Source organism: Anolis carolinensis, chromosome 3 (genome assembly GCF_035594765.1).
Source record: "Anolis carolinensis isolate JA03-04 chromosome 3, rAnoCar3.1.pri, whole genome shotgun sequence".
Taxonomy (NCBI): Eukaryota; Metazoa; Chordata; class Lepidosauria; order Squamata; family Dactyloidae; genus Anolis; species Anolis carolinensis.
The window spans coordinates 34,542,043-34,566,067 of NC_085843.1; the positions used below are offsets into that span (position 1 = coordinate 34,542,043).

A 24,025-nucleotide genomic window follows, 5' to 3' on the forward strand; every position below is an offset into this window, starting at 1 on the left:
TGTGCCAGCTGAATTTCTCACCTGGAGATCGGCAGTTCGAATCTGCGAGACAGAGTGAGATCCTGTCTGTCAGCCTCAGACTCTCATGCAGAGACATGAGAGAAGACTCCCACAGGATGGTAATACATTCGGGCGTCCCTGGGCAATATCTCTGTAGACAGCCGATTCTCTCACACTAGAAGTGACTTGCAGTATATTCTCAATATGCTTCTGACACGATTAAAAAAGCAAATATATGATGTAGGCTAAGTTCCCCCCCCCCCCCCCATGAAATATATACCTCTATTTTCGAGGGGAAAAGAACCTTCCCAAGCATTCATTCAATTGTGGTTGGTGGCCTTTATGTCAATGTGGCAGTTCATCTCATGTGGTGGAGTTAGGATTCACCCATTGTGAAATCCTAGTCCTGTTAAATTCAGACTGCAATCTGGATTGGACTCGCTGCCATGAAAGACCCCCAATACCACTGCAATAATTTGTATGTGCTGAAGAAGGGCTTGTACCATTTAGCTCTTCAATGCCACAATGAACTAATAAAGTGCTATTAAGCAACCATTGCATGACTCTGTGAGTGTAAGACAGGCATGGGCAAACTTTGGCCTTCCAGGTGTTTTGGAAGGCCAAACTCAAGTTGAAGTCCAAAACAGCTGGAGGGCTGAAGTTTGCCCATGCCTGGTGTAGGATCATGGCCTCAGTACAGGACCTTGGCCCATTCCTTTGTTAATTCACATTTCTAACTAGGCTATTTGTCTTCTAATGCTTCAGAGTGTGCATTGTTTCACAAGGAGTTTGGTCTGAGAGGGTTGTCAGAAGTCGGCTTTCGTGGAGGATGGGAGCACAGGATTTTCAAACCAGAGACTACCGGTATTTCAAAAACAATTTTGTAAAGTATGGAAGAAACTTTGGATTTTAAAACCTTAATGACGTCTACAACCTCAGGCATCTGGGTTAGCTGTCAACCTTTTGAATTTCTCAAATGCATATCGAAGTCTTTCCCCCAGTAGGTAGTAATAAAAAAATCCAGTTGGCAGCTAGCTTTCATTCAAATAGAGCACTTTGTTCTGCATGCATCTTGCATCAACTCTTATAAGAACTGACTAGAGAGGAACGGTACTGACTTACTGAGCTAGAAGGTTTCCACTGCTCTGATTTCCACTCATCACAATTCGGTGCTAGCGAAGATAGGACAGTGCATCCATGTCCTGCTCCTTGAATATGATTTTGCACTCTTCTGAAGGTGACAAGACAGAAAACAGGCTGATCCCCAAATAGGAAATATTAAGTGGCAGTGTCAGATGCTCCAGCAAAGCATCAGTAATTTTAACATAATAGACAGGAGGAGGAATAAAGCCTGGCTATACATGAGCAGTTCAGGATGTCACCAAAAAGTCAACAACTCCTGACAGAAAGAACCTTCGGATGACCACACGCTGATAAACACTGCTGAGATTTCTCTATAATTCAGCTGTATTTTGCATCCCATGGCTGGAAGGAATTTTAAAGGGTTGTTCTAATAAAACACATTGTGTGAGAAGGACTCTAGTATTTTTGCTGTCTGTTAAAAGATGAAATATCTCATTAAGAGACAATAGAGGACAAACAGAAGAGACAAAGGGACATTTGGATTTGTGAACAAATTCAGCTGATCAGCAAAGTAAGGAAAGCTGAATCTGATTATTTCCCCTCTTCTGCACAGTTATTGAAGGAACAAAATCCTTTCTCTTTTGTAACTGGCTAGTTGTGATCTTATTTTTTTAAAATAAAATAAAATAAAATAAAACTCTGAAAGGAGAGCTGGAAAGTCCTCTTAGTGTTATAATAAGTATAACTGGGTAGAAGCATCAGTTCTGAAAACAATCAGTTCTGAAAAGCAGAAACTCTGTGTTCCCTTGATGGTTGACCCTATGAACAGAAAATCCAATGATAACAACTAAAACATGCCTTTTGGCATTTATTGGTATTTGGCATCTTATATTTAGAAGTCCAGAATCAAGAGAAGCCTCTGAATCTATGACCAAAAAGAATGACCTAAAATATCTCAAAGTTACTGTCTTTAAAGGAACAAGAAGAGAGCAGCCAAACTCTAAAACTGTGGTTCTCAACCTGTGGATCCCCAGATGTTTCGGCCTTCAATTCCCAGAAATCCTAACAGCTGGTAAACTGGCTGGGATTTCTAGGAGTTGCAGGCCAAAACACCTGGGGACCCACAGGTTAAGAACCACTGCTCTAAAGGAAACCATAATCTTACATTTGTATTTACAGGAACCACTGGGAGCACTTCATTTCCTATAGTCCTCCCTTGACACAGTTATCCATCACAATAGTGGACGAAAGAGGGAAGAAAGGGGGAAACTTTCTCTCCATGAACCTGTGTTGCCACTGCCAATTTAAGGGAATCAGAAAGGAGAGGTGGAGATGTCTATTATGTTTGATAAAAAACATTCCATATTGTTAGTTACTTTTTAGCTTTGAGCATGTCAATTAACACTGTTGTTTGGGTCAGTGGTTCTCAACCTGTGGGTCCCCAGATGTTTTGGCCTTCAACTCCTAGAAATCCCAACAACTGGTAAACTGGCTGGGATTTCTGAAAGTTGTAGGCCAAAACATCTGTGAACCATAAATAACTTTAAAATAATTGGACAGTGGTTTTCAGCCTGTGGGTCCCCAGGTGTTTTGGCTTACAACTCTCAGAAATCCCAGCCAGTTTACCAGCTGTTGGGTTTTCTGGAAGTTGAAGGCCAAAAACATCTGGGGACCCACAGGTTGAGAACCACTGATATAGGAGGTCTATACCATTTGTCTTAGCAATTAGTAGGCATGGACAGAATATTTGTTATTGCTTTATTCTCCTCTGGAGGAGAAGCTGAAGCATGAAGGGGCTGTGTCCAGGGGCTAAGGACCACCAAGAAGCCTGATATTACCCTATTTACCCGAATCTAACACTCAACTTTTTGGGCTAAATGACCTGCCAAAATGAGGGTGCACATTACGTGTCATATGGTCATCTTGGTGCTGAGCCAAAGCAAAAGGACTATGTTTTTGTGTGATATATGATGTTATTTTATGTGATGTGTTTAATAATGTTTAATGTTTTATTAAGGGAGGGCTAATTTTGATGTTTTATACTGCTTTTATTAAATTGAATTGTTGCCAACACTGTGAACTCTCCTGAGTCCCCTTCGGGGTTGAGAAGGATGGTATATAAATACCGCAAATAAATAAATAAATATTCCAAGTCAAAAAGTGAAATTCCTGATAGTCTGAAAATTTCTTCAGATGAAGTAATAGACCAGCAGGAATCATGTACACTTTGATAAATTATTATGTGTGTAGAAAAGTGCCTGTGGTTTCCTGCACAACCTCCCTGCCCCTGTTTTTTCCACAAGAAAACAGCATTTTCTGAACAGAAAGACTTTTTGTGGTTGATCATTTTCACCTGCAGCAGGGAGAAAACTACAGTAATGATTGCATACAACGTTAAGATGAAAATGTTGAGAATTTACCATTAGCTCCTTGGCATTGCAATTCAGCACACTCCTAGTATCCAAATAAATCAATTTCAGATCATGATAACATTACGTGTAAAAGATACCATGATTTTGTTAGCAAAACTGAATCCTCACTGCTCGCCACATTTCAAATTATTTTTAAAAAGCAGCCCAACACCAGAGTGCAAAACAAATGAGCAAAAAATCAAGATTCCTCACTACTACCATTAAATAAATATAGCATAATAAATAATATTTTATATAATATTGGCTTCTGAAATAAATTCCTATGATAATCCTATTTGTTATTTTTGTGTAAAGATAAATGCAGACATCAGACATGATTTTTGCAGTGCTCTCATGTAATGTTTGTAACTTGTGCTTCAGCTTTCAGGAATCATTTTCTGCTGCCTCCTGTAAACAACTGTCTTCTTTTAAAAAGAAATACAGCTGGCCAAGATGTATATCAATACATACACTCAAACTTGAGAGAGAGCGAGAGAGAGGTAATCTTGCTGTTGTTGCTGATCACTTTTTTCCCCAGAAACTGAACTTGGCCCCATTATTCTTGGTATTTTCCCTCCTGGCCTTGGCCAAGTTATTTTCAGCATCAACTTGTGCAGTAGCTGAACCATTTAGGATTTTCATTTTCCATTAAGGAACTATTTTTCAATCTATCTCCTGTGATAGAAAATGAAATTTCTAAGTGACCAGCCATCAGAGAAGTAGAATAGAAAGAAGCAATATCTGGAATGAAAGTCTTTTTAAAAGACCATTCTCCAGGGATCTCCCTCCCCTTCTCTCCTTCCCTCCACAATTTTCTCAGCACATTTAGCCTAGCTGGGTTTTTTCCCTATTCTCTTCCCTTTCCTTTTTTTAAAAAAAGTAGTCAAACTGTTGCGAACATTTCTGCATCAAAAGGCAATATGAAAAGTATTAGATTATCTTGGTAGGCTACTTTGGATAATGAAAATGAAGATTTTTCAACTACCTGAAAGATGATAAATTCATATAAGGGAAGTGAGGCAAGCTTTGAAGCACAAGGAATCATTATTTTAAAAATGGTTAGCAGTTACCTGCCTGTCATTTTAAAGGTATTTTATTATTAATTTGTAGATCATACAGTTCTTAAAGCAGCAGGTTTAGATACATTGATATAATCTATAAGGACTTGGGCCCTATCCCTGTGAAGCCTGTTTGCAATAGGGGAGGGCAACAGAATTGGGATGGGTCGGAAAAACAATTGAATTTTAGAGGGATTACGGAGTTTTCCAGGAGTGGGGGCAGAGCCGGCCATAGGTATTTTTCAATTGTAGGCGAACCGAATTTTGGCGTGCCCCCCCCCCCACCAATCACTGAAAAATAAAAGCATTGGATAAGCGAAAATGTTGGATAATAAGGAGAGATTAAGGAAAAGCCTATTAAACATCAAATTACATTAAGATTTTACAAATTAAGCACCAAAATATCATGTTTTACAACAAATCAACAGAAAAAGCAGTCTCGACTGCGCCCCCATATGTTTTGCGCCCGAAGCGACCGCTTAATTCGCCTCATTGTTGGACTGGCTCTGAGTGGGGAACTCAAGTGGCTAGGAAAAGTGATATTGAGGGTCTGCATGCATGCTGCAAGCCACCCCTTCCCCAGTCTTGGTCTACTATGGCAGTGGCTCTCAACTTGTAGGTCCCCAGGTGTTTTGGCCTACAACTTCCAGAAATCCCAGCCAGTTAACCAGCTGTTAAGATTTTTGCAAATTGAAGGCCAAAACATCTGGGGACTCACAGGTTGAGAATCACTGTACTATGGAATTATTTCATGCTTTCCAGGGCAACTCTTACAGAATCATAGCATCACAGACTTGGAAGAGGCCTCTTGGACCATCCTTCTGCTCTATGCAGTCGGTTACTCAGCCTTTTTTGTTTTTAAAGAAATCCAGGGTGCATCCAGGCAGCGCCTAAAACATGCAAGCTCCCTCGTTTTTACATGAGGCATCCAAAAAATGCCCCACATAAAAATGATTTCCTTCAGGACAAAACAGGAAAACCTTGCTTTGTTCTGAAGTAATTTCATAGTACATTAGATCCGGGTCTTCCTGAAAGACCTTGGTCTAACTCATTATGGCCACTGTCTGGACTGCCCCCTTGGAATTCCGCACAGACCTCTCACATTTTCCGGGCTGAATCAGTCCAAAATACCCGAGAGGGCTCTAACCCCCTCCCTAACCCCCCCCCCCCCCAAAGACTTTGAAAATAAAATTACTTACCTGGCCACCATTAAACTGCTGCTGAAGTTCTCCTGGCATGTAGAAATTATGCACCAGGAGAAGGGGGGGGGAGGAAAATCGCTCCTGGCCCCCCTTCTGCTGGGGTGCAATTTCTATGCGACAGGAGAACTCTGGCAACAATTAATGTTGTTAATTTTTAAAGTCTTTTTGTAGGGTGGTTTAGTGTCTCAGTGTTCTCCCAGAAGGTACCAGGAGGACATCTGGACCCCCCCCCCCCAAAGAAAGCGCGGATGTTGGGCCAGTGTCAGACTCTAATATGGGTCCAATCAGGTTTTTAAAACTCAATTGGGCCCACATTAAAGTCCTGTCTGGAACAGCCCCCAGGGAAAGGGATCCCACCACTGCTCTAGGTAATTTGTTCCACTGCCAAACTTCCCATACAATCAAGAGGTTTCTCCTAATATTCAATTCAGATCCTCTGTCCTGTAACTTCAAACCTTTAGATTTGGTCTTACCCTCTTGGTCAGCAAAGGACAAACCTCCACTCCCCATGTCAACTCTTGACACCTAACCCACCTACCCCAAGATATGACAAGTCTTCACCAAGATGAACACACTCATTTCCTTCAGCCTTTCCTCAATTCTTATCATCCTCTTATCATCCTTGTTTCCCTTTTTGAACCTGCTCCAACTTCATTTCATATGTTTAAGTGATCTCAGACATGCACCAGACTGTGTCGCCATTGCCCCCCACCCCCAATAGTGGGGTTTCCTTAATTTCTCCATTTGCTCTGTTTTGAAGCCTTCATTTTGTTATTTAATCAAATAATCCCCAAAGGCAATTTATAAGAGATTATAACACAGGGCAGAGCAATTAATGCCTCTGTTGTGTTAGCTTGTTTGTTTGCTTGCTATTCAAACATTTATTTCCTGCCTATCTATGATAAAACGATACATACAAATGACACTATAAGTCACCACAAAATTAAAAATAATGCTTATAACATAACAAATGGGATGAACAGCAGCAGAAACATAAAACAGAATTATGCAAAGAATAGCAATAGTAGACTTAAAATATTATATCATCCCATTTCGAAGCAGGTTAAGAGGAAGTGTCATAAACTACTCTTGGAAACTTAGTCCATACATCAGATACCACTGCTAAAAATGTTATTCCCTGTACATTGGGAAGTATGGTGGTCATTTCCTGATTGTCAAAAAAAGTTCAGGAGTCACATAAGTCCTTCACTTTTCCCATCATTGAACCGATTGAAATGAGAAATGCAAAGAAGCATGCAAAAGAGTATTGAGTTTGTATATCTGTTATAGGTTTCTGTTGTGGAGTCCATGCCACTGCATGCTTCTGGAATAATTTTAGATCAAATTGGTTTAATGGCTGATTTGGATTGCTGGCTTAGAAGTCCAAAGCCAGAATCCACCCAGTTCTGCCTTCATTTCACAACTGCCTGTTAAAAATACCCAACCTTATATACACAAAGAGTAACTCTAAAAACATATGTATTTTCACACAACCCAACTGTATTTAAAGACAACAATGTTCAAAAAGGATTTTAAAACAGGATAAACTTCAAATAGAAAACATCAGCCATTTAAAAATTAAAAGAAATTGCCTCTTGACATAGGAATATCATGCAAGAGAAATCTATATCCACAATGCCACCTCTTAAAAAGGTCCTGAATGTACAGCAAGTAGAAATCAAAAACCAGAATTCTAGGAAGTTCATATATCCTTTTGGAACAATTTTAGGTATATGCGGGAGGTGAGTTATAATTGTTTTAAAGATGTTCACGTGCTTTTGGTGCTCACGTAAAAACCCAGGACTACTAATATTTATGTAAATGGCAGTGTTGCTTTTTTAAAATCACTCTTGTGACATTGCTCTTGTAACAGAACACTGACTGACATTTTAATTGGTTAAATGTGCATGCATCCTGCTCATGTCTTATTTTTAGTAGGCATGGGGTAATAAAAAGGTGACAATGCATCCTAATCTAGCAGTCAATCTTTCTAATTCAATAGGAATTAGAAAGCCAATTACGGTGTTCCTGCTCCTGTACAAATGCTTTGCATGGCAAAATATATCTAATTGGTCTAATCAGTCTGTGGACATGAGAAAGAGACCTAGAAAAACATTTGCAATGAGTCAGTGCCTTCATCAGCCTTTCCCAACATAGGCCCCTTCACACAGCTGAATAAAATCCCACATTATCTGCTTTGAACTGGGATATATGGCAGTGTGGATTCAGATATTCCAGTTCAAAGCAGATATTGTCGGTTATTCTGCCCTGATATTCTGGGTTATATGACTGTGTGGAAGGGCCCATAGTGTCTTCCATTTCTGATGAACTGCAACTCCCATCATCTTCAGTAACCATTTGGGCATTCCCATGCAGCCAACATTTGTCTACGATGTAGGAGCACTTTCTGCTGGGAAAATGTGACAGCAAAGAAAAAACACATTTATGTCATGACAAGTCTTTAATTTGGCGACCATAATATTGTATTACCAGTCCACTGAATAATCAGATGAGAAATAGATTATATACGTTATTTGTGCTGTACAGCATTAAGAAATGAAAAGAAGGAAGGAAGGAAGGGAGGGAGGGGTTTTTTTTCTATCATGCTTTGTGCTAGCATTGTTTAGTCCTTCTGATGAGGTCTTAATGGATTTGGCACACAAACAAGGTCAGTAATTGTCCCAATTTTGGTTGATCTTTTGTTCTCCTGGAACCAAAACATGCTTGCAGAAGTAGGTCAGTCTTTCATAGAAATGGTTAACAAAGGGATCTAGCTATTGCCACCCACAGTGTCGTAATGGTAAATTTTGAAGTGCTGGAGCTCATCCTAACAGTGACCTGATTGGGTTGTTGTGTGTTTTCTGGGTTGCATAGTCATATTCCAGAAGCATTCTCTCCTGATAATTCGCCCACATCTATGGCAGGCATCCTCAGAGGCTGTGAGGTACCTTACAACCTCTGAGGATGCCTGCCATAGATGTGGGCTAAACATCGGAAGATAATGCTTCTGGAACATGGCCATACAGCCCAGAAAATGCACAACAACCCAGTGATTCCGGCCTTGAAAGCCTTCGACAACACAGTGACCTGAATCCTATTGGATCCCATTAGAGTAGACCCATTGAAGCACTTGTTGAATGGATAGTCAACATGGAGATAAACATTACTGATTCAATAGGTCTACTCTATCTAGGAACAATAATAAGAATCAGGCTACAGTGTACTTGTTTACAATTTTATACAGAAGCACACACATAAAGCTCAGACAAAGAATAAGAATACATAGCGTCACATCTATTTCATTAAGATCAGCATGACTAGTCCTATGCATTTTGATGTGAATTCCACTTAACTCCATGGCTGCCTGCTGCTGACTGCATTGAACTTTAACAGAAGATCTTCATCCTTTGCAATGCAATCAGATAACCACCATTACTTATTTATAAACGTAAGCACTCTTGCTTGAATATAGTAGGAGCCCCAGAAAAAGATGAGAAATGAAGTTACCAGCCTCAGCTTCACTGTTTACCCCATTCTCTGACTTCCTGTATATTAATCTGTCTCAAGCAATACGAAAACTTTCAGACCTCATTATCTCGCCATCTGCTTGCCAGAACAAGGAAGGTTCTTGTTACCCAAGTGCTCTGCCAAATTTTGTGGCTTCATCTCTCTTATTGGCATTGCCCAAAACAGAAAATCACTGGGCACTATCATTAATTTGAATCTTGGCTGAGATTTTTGTGGTTGGTGGAGGGGCATTGGCCAACAAGGTTCTTCAGACAGCAAGTCTTCGATTCCCTCATAGTATTGTTGCAATACCACAATATGCAATCTAATATTGTTGGCACAACATAAATGTGGTCACACATATATATTTGCCTAGTGCCAAATCTCACAGGATGAAGTCTACATTCAAGCATCAATACTATTATTGTTGCCTCATTAAGAATTTCAGAACATCATGAAGCAATTGGGTTGTTCTACTGAGGAGAACATCATGGTGAGAGCCTATATTAAGACTGCAAAATATATATTTGTGCATGTGGAGTTATGCATTGATTGTGCTACATGATTTTTGTGTTGAATGGCAACACTAACTACAGCTGAAGGAGCACTACTGCCAATTTCAGCAGTGTCAGACAAAATGCATCAGCTGAAAATGCCCATTCACATGGGTATTTCTATCACAGATAAACAGTTTTCTTCTCAAGAAATTACATATTGGACCAAAAATGTTCAATTTTTTGCAATGAATACCAACTCTCCCACTAGGCAGATGGGCTTTAAAGTCCTTGGCAGCATCACAGCTAAACATTAACATCTGACCTGTGCCAGAGAAAGGATTAGTTTTGTTAGAGTGCATGCAGAGGTTAGAGATCTTGATTTAAGTGGCTTGGAGAAGGAAATGAAGTTTTATTATAGGTACTCTATTCTGCTGATCTAACTTAGCTACAACTTGGAAGGTCAAGAGAGGTCTCATGGGAAGAAGAAGAGATGGAGAAATATCCCTAAGGCCCTATCCACACTGCCATATAACTGCATATAATGAACTGTGTTATAATAGTGTAGACTCATATTGAACAGCATTGAACTGAAACTGGTAGTGTAGGCCGGGCCTAACAGTTTACATCACAGTGGGGTCAGGATAAGTAGGCATACAGGGTCATTCAAACTAGGGTCAGGTCATTCAAACTATTTAACCCTATTACTACAACTCACTGTGAGACATTCCTCACACCTTAGTTCTGAGTATTGCTGCATTTCCAACTTGTTTTGCCTTAGCTTAAAATTTCAAGGCAGCAAAAATATTGGCTGGCAAAAGACTGGAGGAGTTAATTTTCCTGTTTTCTCATCATGAAGGTGGGGATGAGTCACAACTGTGCACATTGATTTTCTTTGCTTCTGCACAATATAAACCTTAGAGATCCATCTTCCATTGGTCTTGCTGGGGAGAGTGGTGTACTCCAACCCATTAGTCAGCCATGGGGAAATGAAGTGTCAGCCATAGTATAGTCTGAGTAGAATTAGTTGCTGAGGGGCCAATTTCTATCACTTGCTACAGTGGAAACCACCAACTAAGGGATTCGGATGCTTCCTCTGCTGTACATCACCTGCTGCATCATTTCCTACCAATAAAGCTTATCTTACAGCACTGGAGTGTATCTGTTTTCAGAATCAAATAAAATCTTGGAGAGGTTTGGAATTGTAACCAGTTCCAGCTCAGGGTTCCACTTCCATAGGGAATCAGGTATGTATATGATATCAAAAAGATTCTGCTCCATATTTTAAGGATTTGGCATGTACAGTATACATTTAATATCCCACAATGTATAGGCAAGAGAAATTGGAGATGCATCTCAAGATACTTAAAAGATGGTTTTCTTATTGGGGAAGGAAGGAAGGAAGGAAGGAAGGAAGGAAGGAAGGAAGGAAGGAAGGAAGGAAGGAAGGAAGAAAGAAAGAAAGAAAGAAAGAAAGAAAGAAAGAAAGAAAGAAAGAAAGAAAGAAAGAAAGAAAGAAAAAGACAGGGCAAGAAAACCTATTTTTTTCAACCTGTGCATGCTTGTAAAACCAAGTTCAGGGGCTGAATAAAAGGAGAACACATAAAAACCTGTTATGGCAATATATAATATGATGGTTCATTAAATCATTAGAACATCAGTAAATTGTTTGAGGCCTGTACATATCTATTTGGAATCGAATTTCAAACCAATTAAATCCTGAAAAGGTGTGAAAATTCAAGCAAAGGCTGCATTTATTTTGCATCTTGTAAGCACACCTGCCAACTTTTAACAGATGCAAACCAGGACACATTTTCTCCTCTCATCTCCTCCATCCTGAGCTAATTGAGTGCAAACTACTCTTGAACACTGAACTCATGTTACAGCAGTTGAAATACAGTTGGAGTAAAGTGGGAGAATCAATGAAGTGGGGCATTTTAAAAGCAACCAAAAAACTGGGAAGACAAGATTAATTGGGACTGTTCCTGCTCAATCAGTAGAACTGGGAAAATGTGCATGGGAATGATAAAAAAAATAGATAGAAAGCATTACCCCCATTTCTTCAGTGAGCTGAAGGTTCTTTGTCTTTTGTCAGCCAATTTGTATCTGTCTGGGGTCCTTTTATCATCCTCTTGTTACCTGGGCATCCAATTCATGACCAATACAACACTTTGTGCCAGCAATTGCTGGTGAAAGGGATCATAGTGCCCGGTGTGGGAAAGTGTGGGTAGCTCTGATGGAAATACACTTTCCTCCCCGTAATCGTGGACTCCCCCCCCCCCGACCTTGGATGGACAGTGGGCAGGGCCTGCCGGGTGTCATCCTTGCTGCAAAGCAAAGTGCCAAAACAGGGCAAAAACGCCCTAGTGACTAACTAAAGGAAAGTCTTTAATAACTTTTGCCAAATAAAAGCATCATGCCATTTAGTAAGAAACCCCAATATTTTTCTCAGTGTAATCTCTAGTGCTTTCTAAGCATAAAAGAGTCACCCTTACCTGCACAACTCCTCTTCTTGAGTTTCCATGGCGCTTGGCTCAATCTGGCTAATTGTGAATGTGTACATAAGCTTAATAATGCATTAGTACATTGCATCTTTACAAGCAACATGATAGATATGTTTACACAAACAGTGTAAGTTCTCCTAAGCTCCCTTGACAATCCCAACCTTAATTAATGCCATTATAAAACTTTATTACCAGTGCCAACTCTGAAATTATTTTCTTCCCATTATGAAACCTGGAATTCATCAGAGTGATATAAACTGTTCTGTGACTAATAAATGCATTTCATGCAGAGACAACTAAGTGTAGGCAAAAAGGTGATCAAGTAACAAAAATAGTTTTTTTCTGACAAAAGGTGGCCCCCTCTAACATGCATCTAAATAGGACCAGGGAAGGCTCCTTTTCAGGATGGCACCAGCACTTTGGAAAACCCTTCTGGAAGAATTAAGATCTGCCTTGTCCCTGTTGAGTTTCCAGAAGAGCGTAAAGACCTTCTTATTTAAGAAGGTTTTCAACTAAAGACAGAACCATATATTTTAGGGCTGGGTTAAGATTTAAGGTTTAATGCTTTTATGTCAATGGGGTTTTTATATTGGGGAGATGGTAATTGGTTATATCAAATATTTTATTTTAACTATGTTTTAACTTCTGTAGTGTATGTTTTATATGTTGTGAGCCACTTGGGTCCACTTGTGGAGAAAGGTGGAGTAAAAATATCTTCAGTAAATCAACAAAATAATAAATTAGAATCATACAATCTAGAGTTGGAAAAAACTCTAGTCCAGCTCCATTGTGCCATACAGGATCATGTAATCAAAACACTCCTAAGAGATGACCATCCAGCATCTGTTTAAAAACCTCCAGTGAAGGAGATGTCACCACCACACTCCAAGGCATCCTATTCTAACCGTTCTTACCATCAAGACGTTTTTCCTAATGTTTAAGTGGAATCTCTTTTCCTTTTTATATGCCACATTTTTAATCTGAGAAACCATGGCACATTTCATGTTTATTTTCCTGTACATAGAAGTCTGGTCCTAAACAATTTGCTGCCTGACCACAAAGGTAACAAATCAGACAGAGAGAGGTGCAGAGTACCCAAGCAAAGCTGCCTTGACACATATAACATTCATTCCCCAAAATATCTCTCCCACTCCTGGTTAATAAAATACAATAATGATGCGTTTTACTCCACTTAGTCTCATGCACAGTGGGTTCTTGGTATCAGGTAGGGTTTGATTTCAGGACTCATGCATATGAAAATGGATGCTCAAGTGCTGATTTATACAATGGTGTCCTCTTACATAAAATGGCAAAATCAAGGTTTACTTTGGTGATGAAATATTTTCAAGCAATGCATGGTAGAAATCATGGATGTAGAGCAACTGATGCAAAAGGCCAACTGTATACTGTTACTTTCTTTAGGAAATCATAATGAACATATCTGGAGAGCAGGAAGTCTGAGCATTCCTAGGACACTGAGAAATCTTACCTGAAGCCAGGGAGCAAAGCTTTCCTCTTGCTGCCTCAACTTCTGCGAGAACCAACTGCCCCCTGAGTTCAGCCTCTGGCTAAAATAGCTCCCCCAATCACTCAATTAACAGGGCACCATGCCTGATGTCAATCAACTTAAGTAACTGGCTCTCTTTCAATACAACAGTCACACAACAGTTAGACTTTGACCACAGAAGCCAAGCCCACACTCAGTTTCCAATCTTGACCAAATCTTAGCCAAAGCTTACCTGAAGCCAGGGACAAAGCTTTCCTCTTGCTGCCTCAACTTCTGCAAGAACCACCAATCGTGTGTTGATAAATCACCTCCTTTTCCTCCCGTTGTTGCTTGGGCTCCTTTTCTCTCTCTTTGGCTTCTCCTTCCTCCCTTCCTTAGGCTGTAAATTGTAAATTTTTATTATTTATAATAGTCTTTTAGAGTTTATTGAAAAACTGTGAAAGAGCGAATCCCCAAAAAGTGTACTGCGAAGTAGTGAGGGAACACTGTAGTCCCACGGGTGACTGATTAAAGTAATTTTGCGTTGTATGATGGGCTACATCGGACTCCATTTGTAAACTGTTTTTAAAGTGTTGTTGTATGTTTTCTGGGCTGTTTTTAAAGTGTGTAGAAACCAGAGGGGCGTCTGATGTGGTGCTGAGTTTCTCAGGTCTCAAAGTTTAGATTAATCCTTAAGGAACTGCTGCTCAAGGCCCGGGCTGTGGCACAGGCTGGTGAGCAGCCAGCTGCAACAAATCACTCTGACAAAGAGGTCATGAGTTCGAGGCCAGCTCGGAGCCTGCATTTGTCTCTGTCTTTGGTCTATGTTAAGGCATTGAATGTTTGCCTTATATGTGTAATGTGATCCGCCCTGAGTCCCCTTCGGGGTGAGAAGGGCGGAATATAAATACAGTAAATAAATAAATACATCAATAAATACTTTCCAGATCTCCAAGAGAGAGGCAAATATAGCTTACTGTCATTATTTTTTAAACTCAGTTTGAAGAACACAGATTCCAATGTTTATTATCTCATACATATATTTCTATGGGTCTCAGTATCCAGTAATAATGTATATTTATTTCCACATTCAGTCAAGTAAAGTTTATTTATATCCCGTCCCATTTCTCCTTGGGGACTTGAGTAGGCTTACAACATAAATGGTAACCATTCGATGCCATACAATACACAGTGAAAATACAAATACATAAGAAATTAGATACAGATAATTAAAATGACAATTTATTGTAACTAAACATGAAAACAAATCAATAAAAGCACACATGACAATATGACTTCTGCTCCGAGAAATCCCAGCCATCTTACCAGCTGTTAAGAATTGTGGGAGCTGAAGTCCAAAACATCTTGAGGAGCCCAGTTTAAGAAACTCTGCTTTAGAGTTGCATCCAATATTTCACAGATAAGAACAGGGACCAAATTACATCAGGTTATATGCAAGATGGCAAAAGTGATTCACTTGGAAGAGGTTTTGATAAGAAATAATGAATTTTGAGAGAGCTGAATACTTTTAATGAGTGTTTCTTTTGGTTCATTAGGAAGCTTGCTCACACTCCACCTGATTCAATGTTTGCTTACAGACTTGGCTGTGTGCTTTTTTTTGCCTTCTTTCATTTCATTTTAAAAGCCCATGCTCCATTTTAATTATTGTTTTTTTGTATTAGAACTATCTATGCTGAGTATAAATTGATATAGACTGAGATTTTCATTTTCTCAAAGAATAATAAATTTCAATTAAGTCAATGCAATTACATTATGTAAATAAAAGTGTTTATTTAGTTCAATAGGATTCTATGTCTTACCTCAGGCATAGATACAGCTTCCATTCAGAGATCTGGGATTCAGGCTTCCTCCATAGAGACAAAATATTTTTCTATACACAACAGCATGGTTGACTCAAGGCTGAGAAAAAGGATAAGATAGCACCCTCTCCACACTTCTACATACAGAAGTTGACTGAATTGTCCGTCGAATTGTAATTCAATACTGGTACAGAGATAATACCTGAAGGGAGACAGCTGGTTGAATAGGTTGCTTGTTGTTTGTCTTGAAGTCATTTCCTACTTATAGTGACTCTAAGGCACACCTATCACAGGTTTTCCTGTTAAGATTTGTTCAGGAGAGTTTACTTTTGCATTCCTCTGAAGCTGGGAGAAAAGATTTTCCCCTAGACCACCTAGTGGGATTTTGTTGTTGAGCATGGATTTGAACTCCAGAGTCATAGGACCTCAACACATTAAGGCCGAGAAGCATCTTCTGTGCTGCTGGCAAGCTGCCAGTATGAAGTCCCCAGACCCCAACACATGACACAGGGCTACTTCCACCTGGATTCCGTGCCAGCAGTGTGTCGGCAGTGCAGAGAAATTGAGCCCAGAAGTCTGGTGTACACCTGACTTTTCATACCCAAAAGGAGGAGGAACTGAAGATGAAGCAGAAACAGATGGGGAACATCATGGGAAGGGAGAGTATGGGCATCAACAGGCAATTGAACTCTATTATACATGATATCTCTACTTCTTTCAGCCATAGTATCCCAACAGTCCACCACTTAGCTATTAGAACAAGTTTTAAAGGAAAAGCTGTCCACTTTTGAATTTATGGAAGCTATGCTACAAGAACATCCTGGATCTTTAAATGGGATATACATTGATCATGATATTGTATTTGAGTGCTTCATCTATATGTGGCTTTGAGGTATCATGTCATTTTATTTGAATAGGACTTCCCAGAAGGTAGTACCAGGGACTTTCACTGTGCCCCTTGGCCTATAAAGTCCCTACATGAAGCCACAGGGAGAGGTCATTCAGAGTTGAATGGTCGGTCTCATCATTGTGTTGCTACTGGCACAAAAAAAGCAGGTCTGCCCTTTACCATCAATTTCAAGGAGATCATGGATATCCTGCCCTGAGGCCTGGATGCAGTGGGAGATTAGATGTGGGTAACTAAGCCAGAATGTACCGCATTTGATAGCACTGTCTCCAAATCATTGCATATGTAACTCAGGAGTGTTGTGACAGTGATGGCTAGGGGGTCCCTTTGCCCAGCTTTGGCTAGTGTGCCAGCACCACACTTTCAAGGGAAATGTGGTTCTGGCTACAGTTATCAACATTTTCATTATTACTTATTGAGATTAAAGTACTTTAACATGCTGTATGTGGGCCTTTCCTTAAAAAATGTCTTGAAACAAAAAACCAATTGACTGCCATGCATTTTACAGACCATATGACACCAAGACTCAGATGCTTCCAGACTTCATTTAAACATGTGCTGAAGAGGGTTTAAGAAACCTGCTTAGGTGCTCATTTAAGTTCCCACACCTCCCCACAAAACCCATTCTTTCCAGGGAAAGGTGTCTAGATGCCCTCCTGGTACAGACACTTTAATGGCAGCTGAGTATGTTGTTTTAATTTTAAGAGCTTCTTTTGGGGTTTTTGGGGGGAGGATTGGTGCTTTCTTGGTTTTTCAGGCTTACAGAGCCCAAAAAGCCAAGATGGCTGTGTGGATTGGGCCCAGGGATTGATGTGGTCTCTGGGCCCAATCCACACTGGGCTCATACCTGGAAAGACCTGGATCTTATCAAAGATCTGGGTCTTACCAGGTATCAAATTAATTTAGGACAAAGCAGGTTTTTCATACTTTGTCTCAAATTAATTTGGTTTTACTGGAGGGGTCATTTGGACACATCTGGTAAAAGATCGAAAGCTTGTGCATTTTGGGCCCTGTCTGGATGGGCCCTTAGACTGCTGCACTGGGTTATATTTTGTTTCTAAGCTTATTTCAAAGTGCTCTTTCTAATGGGAAAACATTTAACTGTGGAGGCTGCTGATGTCAATCTCAGTGGGACTGGTGAACCCACTATGGTTTTAGTTTCAACTTTACAGGAGGTATCCGAGGAGCCACTGGCACTATCCTCAGAATAGGATCCATTCCTTGGAAAGTTCAGGCTAAACCTTATTCACCGTCCCAGTGAGAAATCAGCTTCCACCAAGTGGCTTGAGATGAGGGAATTTGAGAAACCATTTATTTTGTTATGATGTTGATCGGAATTTGTATTCATCATCTTAGGGTGCTACTACACAGACACTATACTGTCCACAAAATGTACACTTTCAATGCATACTGTAGCTGGATCAAGCCAGAAAGTACACACTAAAATTCACCAGAACATCCAGAATAAGCCAGATACTGCACTGCAGCCACACCAGAGGATATTCCATGCAGGGAGACTGAAAAATGTGGAGCAGTACTTTTTAAAAAATATCAAAACACCGCTGATTAGAAGGCAAACAATTATTACTGTGGAAGAGTCACATAATTCCCAAGGGGACCCGTGCTTTCCACCCTTTCCCCCCTCATTTACAGTGCCCTGCCACAGTCCAGTACTGATCTTCAACAGGAATGGATATGCGTATTAGTGCATCTTAGCATCTCTGCATTTTCTGAAGCTTCCTGGGTTTGATTCTGATCTGCAATGAGTGGATAGTGTGACCACTCTCCCAGGCTCGAACTAGTTCCTGGGGTGTTTGTGTAGGCCAGTGGTTCTCAACCTGGGGTCCCCAGGTATTTTTGGCCTTCAACTCCCAGAAATCCTAACAGCTTGTAAACAGGCTGGGATTTCTGGGAGTTGTAGGCCAAAAACATCTAGGGACCCCAGTTTTAGAACCACTGGTGTAGGCAGTAGGCTGCATTATAGCATTATAGCATCTGTGTAAAAGCCCTCTTAGACTCTGGTTGCAGCTACACTGTAGAAGGAATGCAATCTGACATCACTTTAACAGCCATGGCTCAGTGCTATGGAATCCTGGGATTTGTTGTTTAGTGAAGCATCAGTACTCTTTGGCAGAGAAGTCTGAGGCCTTGCAAAACTACAACCCCAAGATTCCATAAAGTTAAGCTGTGATAAACAAAGTGGTGTCAAATCTACAATGCATGTGCTCCCTCTGTTACATTTCCTACCTCCTGGAGGACTGAGATTAAGGGTAAATTGTTGGTTGTTGAATTCCCCCCGCAGATAGATTGGCTACTGTCTCCAGTGGTTTAGACGGCTGCAAATGATGGCATTGTTCAGATAAGCTTGTAATAGCACTGCTGCCAGATGTTACTACTATGAATCCCTAGTTTCATCGCTGTGTTTCCAGCTGGTCTTGTTTGGTGGCTTACTAGTTTATGTATTTTATTCTTTTACATTGCTCTTATTTGTGCATCACCTCCAGCTCTTCTCAAGTGGAGGAAAGGTGATCCAAAGTTACACTAAATGAATAAACACATTCTTATTCGAAAGTCTAAAAAAAGAATTAATTCTAGCCTTCCAATTATTTAGCTTTCCTTCTTATTGTCTGTTTTTTATATATTCACATTTGCATTAGGTGCCATCGAGTGAAAATGCAAATGAATTTATTTTCCTAATAAAACATCATAGAGGCAGATGTTTGCCCTTAGGAGCTCACAAAAAGCAGAAGTGAGCAACAAATAAACAAATAAAATGCATTTAACACCATGGAAACCAGACTCATGTCTGCATTGGCTCCCAAACAGAAGAAATTATATTCACAGTACTAATACCTTTCCAGTCATCCAAGACCCCTAAGTGTGTGATCTTTAATCTAATCAAAGACCTGATAGAGGATAACATATGCTATGTTTAGTAGTCTACATTATCAACAAGATCTGGATTATTGCAATGTCTGGGTGTTTTTTCCCCAATATGCTATGCTTTCCCATGATTAAGGGAATAGCAGAAAGTGGGGGTTTGGATTTTGAGATCACATTAATCCATGGTTCCCAAGATGAGAATTAAGAAAAGAAAATAAATTCATTTTAACTAGTTTTCTTAATGAATTTTACAGACTATTAGCAAAAATGTGTGCATACCTTCTGGTTTCCTGTTACTGGGAAGAAACTATGAGTTATAGATTTTTATTTTTATTTTTTACTTTTCCCCATTTGAATTATCTGCATAGAATTAAAAATGTACATCTTCAAAAAATGAAGGAATGCAAACTTTAGTTAGTGGGAGAAAGGCATACAAAAATGCACGCATTAAGACAAATAGCTTGACAAATGTTTATCTGATCAAAGTGGGCATGGCTTTCCATGGGGAAAATGAAGCCCCAGGCTGAAATCCTCTGTTTGGCGAAGCATTTGTCTCACATAGTGACATCCCCATAGCTATGTTTTCCAAGGATGTGATCCAAAACAATTTTGTAATCCGTGTACACACATACCCCACATGGACATTTCCATGTTGTTTTAGAGCCAGAGGCTCAGTAGCAAAGTAGCCAACCTCTACCAGGACATGCTTTGACCTTGGCTAAGTCCTGTAGTGCTTGCTTTGGGATATGATATTGCTATTCTGTATATGCACATTGCTTTCATATTGAACTATATTGTATCAGTGTTACAGCTAAGTATGTTCCTGTTCACTTGTATGAATGTTCATGCTTCATAAATGTACAAGAGATAATGGGTTGTGCTATTTGATTACCATTGCTTGAATACAGTCTTATAGGTCCAAGTTCTCACTAATTATGATTATTTATTGCTGTTTATGATGATTTGTGGGCTTACTATGGGAACTGGACACTGAAAGTCTTTCCCATGTGAGGAGCATTTTGGGGAGGAATAAAATATGTTTACGTTACCTGTCCAATAGGGGAAAAGACTGAAGGATGTAGCATATACTGTATCCCGACAAATAGGGTTAAAGTGTGTGAATTATTCAAACCGTGTTGCCTATAAAATATGCTTAGAATATGTAGCAGTACTGACAACAGTCATGATATTGAATGCTTGCTTTGTTTATCTTAAATAATTACTGTTTTAAGGAAGCCTGTATGTGACAAGCTTTAGGGACCTTTGCTGGTCTTTGGAAAGTCTCTGATGATCCTGTCCTTGTAGTGCATCCAGCAACTGGATGCATAATCAGTGAGCTCCTCATTCTCTAGAAACCCAGAAACGGCCATGTTGGAGAATGGGGAAAATGCACGTAAGATGTAAAAATGTATTGTAACTAGGAGTATTTGACATGCCTACTAGAAATCATGCATAAATCACATGTAGGAGCTCACAGTGCCAACCCTAGGAGTTTTGTGGGCTTTGGGCAGAATACCCTTGAGAAATTATGTATGTTCTGTAGAAGGATGAAAGGCAGATGGGGAGTTCTGCTTCTTTTCTTTGCTCTTAGTGGAATGTTAGTGGAAAGCAGGCAAACTGTCATGGAGAACAAGGAGGAAGAGCCTGACTATGGCACTCTGGGCCTGTGATAGGGTTCAGACACTGGAGGTATCTTAGAATATAAAGTACAGTAAGATTCCCATAACTGCAGAAACTATATCCGTGGTTTCACTTCCCAGTGCCCAGGGGGAAATGGTCTTTGGGAGTTTGTTTTGTCTTCCAGGTGATTCTATGGTATACATCCACTGGATATTACCATATAATTGCTTTGGGGGACCTGGAAAATTCATAGTGAGGACATCTCTTAAGGGATCTCTAGGTCCTCCAGTGCAATATTATGGTATGCAGGACAGGAAGTTTGGTCATATCCATGTTTGCAGGTAACCACAGTCCAGTCAGAATCCTATCCACTACACATAGGCAGGTCTTATACATCCTGTATGACAGAGACTGTCCAAACACCTCAAGACATCTCATTTCAAGATATATATTTTTTGTGAAAAATTCATTTGTGTTCAAAATTGTTTTTAATAGACAAAGCAATTATGCACAAAGCTGTGTCTTTTCCTTTGGTGGGAAAAAATCTCAATTTGAACACAGATAGGTTTTTAAATACATTTTGAAAGAAGTTTTTGCAACAAAAAAAAAACCAAAGTGGAAAATAATTGAAAAATGCACATTTTGCATGTTAGGCACAGCACATTAACTTTACTTCTTGCTTGTTTATGTATTTCTTGACACCCACTCTCTCTGCTTCAAGTAGCCTTTCCTTTGTTCTCTGGGGTCTCATTTGCTTTCACACCTCTCTCTCCCCTTGCCTGTCCTTCCTGAAGCATTGTGTGATAACATCTCTCAATCTTCAGATGCTCCAACTCTCCTGATATGATGTAGTACTCTTTTGTTACCCTTCATCAAGAAGATAAAGCTGTGCTGATTATAAACAGGTACTCAAAACTAAAACTGCATTTATGTATGAAGGAGTGAAAGTTTTATTTTTTTTATTTGCTAGATATTGTGTGTGGGGTGGAATGGGCTGCCAAGCCATTCAAATGTCTGCCTAACACATCAAATGCTCTGCTTAAAAGACCAACTACAATCTCTGATATTACTAAATGACTTCGTTATCATTTCTGTTGAAAAGATGCCTCTCTGGACTAAAAGCAATGTGAAGAAATGCATCTGTGAACTGGGAGCATAATTGTACTACCTGTATGAAATAAAATCAGACACAAAATGATATTCAATTAATTTTTCTATATAAGGGTTTGGAGGGATATCAACAGAATATTATATTACATTTGCAAGTTTTAATTCTGTTTTTCTATGATGACTTCTTATATATATATATATATATATATATATATATATATATATGGAGCCCCCGGTGGCGCAGCGTATTAAAGCGCTGAGCTGCTGAACTTGCATATCGAAAGGTCGCAGGTTTGAATCTGGAGCGGAGTGAGTGCCTGCTGTTAGCCCCAGCTTCTGCCAACCTAGCAGTTTGAAAACATGCAAATGTGAGTAGATCAATAAGTACCACTACGGCAGGAAAGTAATGGCGTTCCATGCAGTCATGCCGGCCACATGACCTTGGAGGTGTCTATGGACAACGTTGGCTCTTCGGCTTAGCAATGGAGATGAGCACCAACCCCCAGAGTCGGGACTTAACATCAGGGGAAACCTTTATCTCTCTCTCTCTCTCTCTCTCTCTCTCTCTATATATATATATATATATATATATATATATATATATATATATATATATGTCAGGCTCACTTCAAAGGACCAGTCTGAACGCAGATCAAAGATAGCTGCTCTCAAATCCAGTCTTTATTGAAGAATACATGACTTTGGAAAAGTCGAGAATGACCTAATGTTTACATACATCCATTTTTATCACCTCTGATGCAACGTAACACCACACGCAAATATCATCATCAAACCCCACCCTCTGGATCACATTACTACTATTCCCACACACTATACCAATTATAATTGTTTACACTTTCAACCCTGAGTTCCCAGGCTCATACTATCTTCTCCCGCCAGGTGCTTTCAGGGTTATTTATGTTATGACGCCAGGTCCAGGGCTCGGAAATTCAGCCCTGGGATCTGGCTCCATGACATGGCGCCCTCGTTTTCTTCATCCTCCTCTTCGGTTCTTCTTTCATCACAATCCTGAAATAAATCAAACAATAACTCTATGTGTCCATTTTGTCCAAAGTCCCCATATACTTTTTCAGTAAGTTGCGATGGAATACTGGGTGTATTTTCCCTAAACTCTTTGGCAATGCCAACTGGAAAGTTACTTCATTGATAACACCCTGTATTCTGAATGGTCCAATATATTTGGGGCCCAATTTTCTCGAAGGTAGCCCCAATTTGATGTTTTGGGTACTTAACCACACTAGATCTCCCTTCCCCAATTTATCGCCTTCCACTCTTTTTCTGTCTGCGAACGTTTTATACTTTTTATGTGCCTCCTTTAAGGATGCAGTCACTTGACTCCAGCATTCTAGCATTTGAGCTTTCCATTTCCCTGCCCCTGTTTCTTCATCCTCTGTCCATCTTGGCAACTGGGGCAAAGGCTGTATTTCATACCCGTAAACTACTTCAAAGGGAGTTTTATTTGTTGCTGAATGTATAGTCGAATTAAAAGCTAGTTCCGCAAAAGCCAGCCACCTAGACCAGTCATTTTGTCTCATGTTAGAGTACATTCGAAGGAACTGCCCCAGTGTCTGTTGAGTACGTTCTACTGCCCCGTTTGTCATGGGGTGAAAAGCAGAACTTAGACTCCTTTCTGCTCCTAGCATTTCCAAGAATTTTTCCCAAAATTTTGCTGTGAATTGAACTCCTCTGTCACTGACCACTCTACTGGGACATCCATGAAGTTTGTAAATATGGTTTATGTATAATTCAGCTAGTTTCTCTGCCGATGGTAATTTCGTCAGTGCTATAAAGTGGGCCTGTTTAGAAAACAGGTCTAATACCGTCCAAATATAACGATGTCCTTTGCTAACCGGCAGTTCCCCCACAAAATCCATAGCTACACATTCCCAAGGTCTGGTAGGTTCCGCTACTGTTTGTAA

General features: G+C 39.9%; 1 long non-coding RNA gene across 1 annotated transcript in view; it reads right to left on the minus strand.

Moving 5' to 3' along the window:
* LOC134298053 (uncharacterized) overlaps nt 1-24,025 on the minus strand; it is a 59,449-nt gene that overhangs the window by 17,187 nt on the left and 18,237 nt on the right. Inside the window, exon 2 of the long non-coding RNA XR_010005035.1 lies at nt 13,999-14,145. This is a non-coding gene — a long non-coding RNA (uncharacterized LOC134298053). The remainder of the gene's footprint in view (nt 1-13,998; nt 14,146-24,025) is intronic.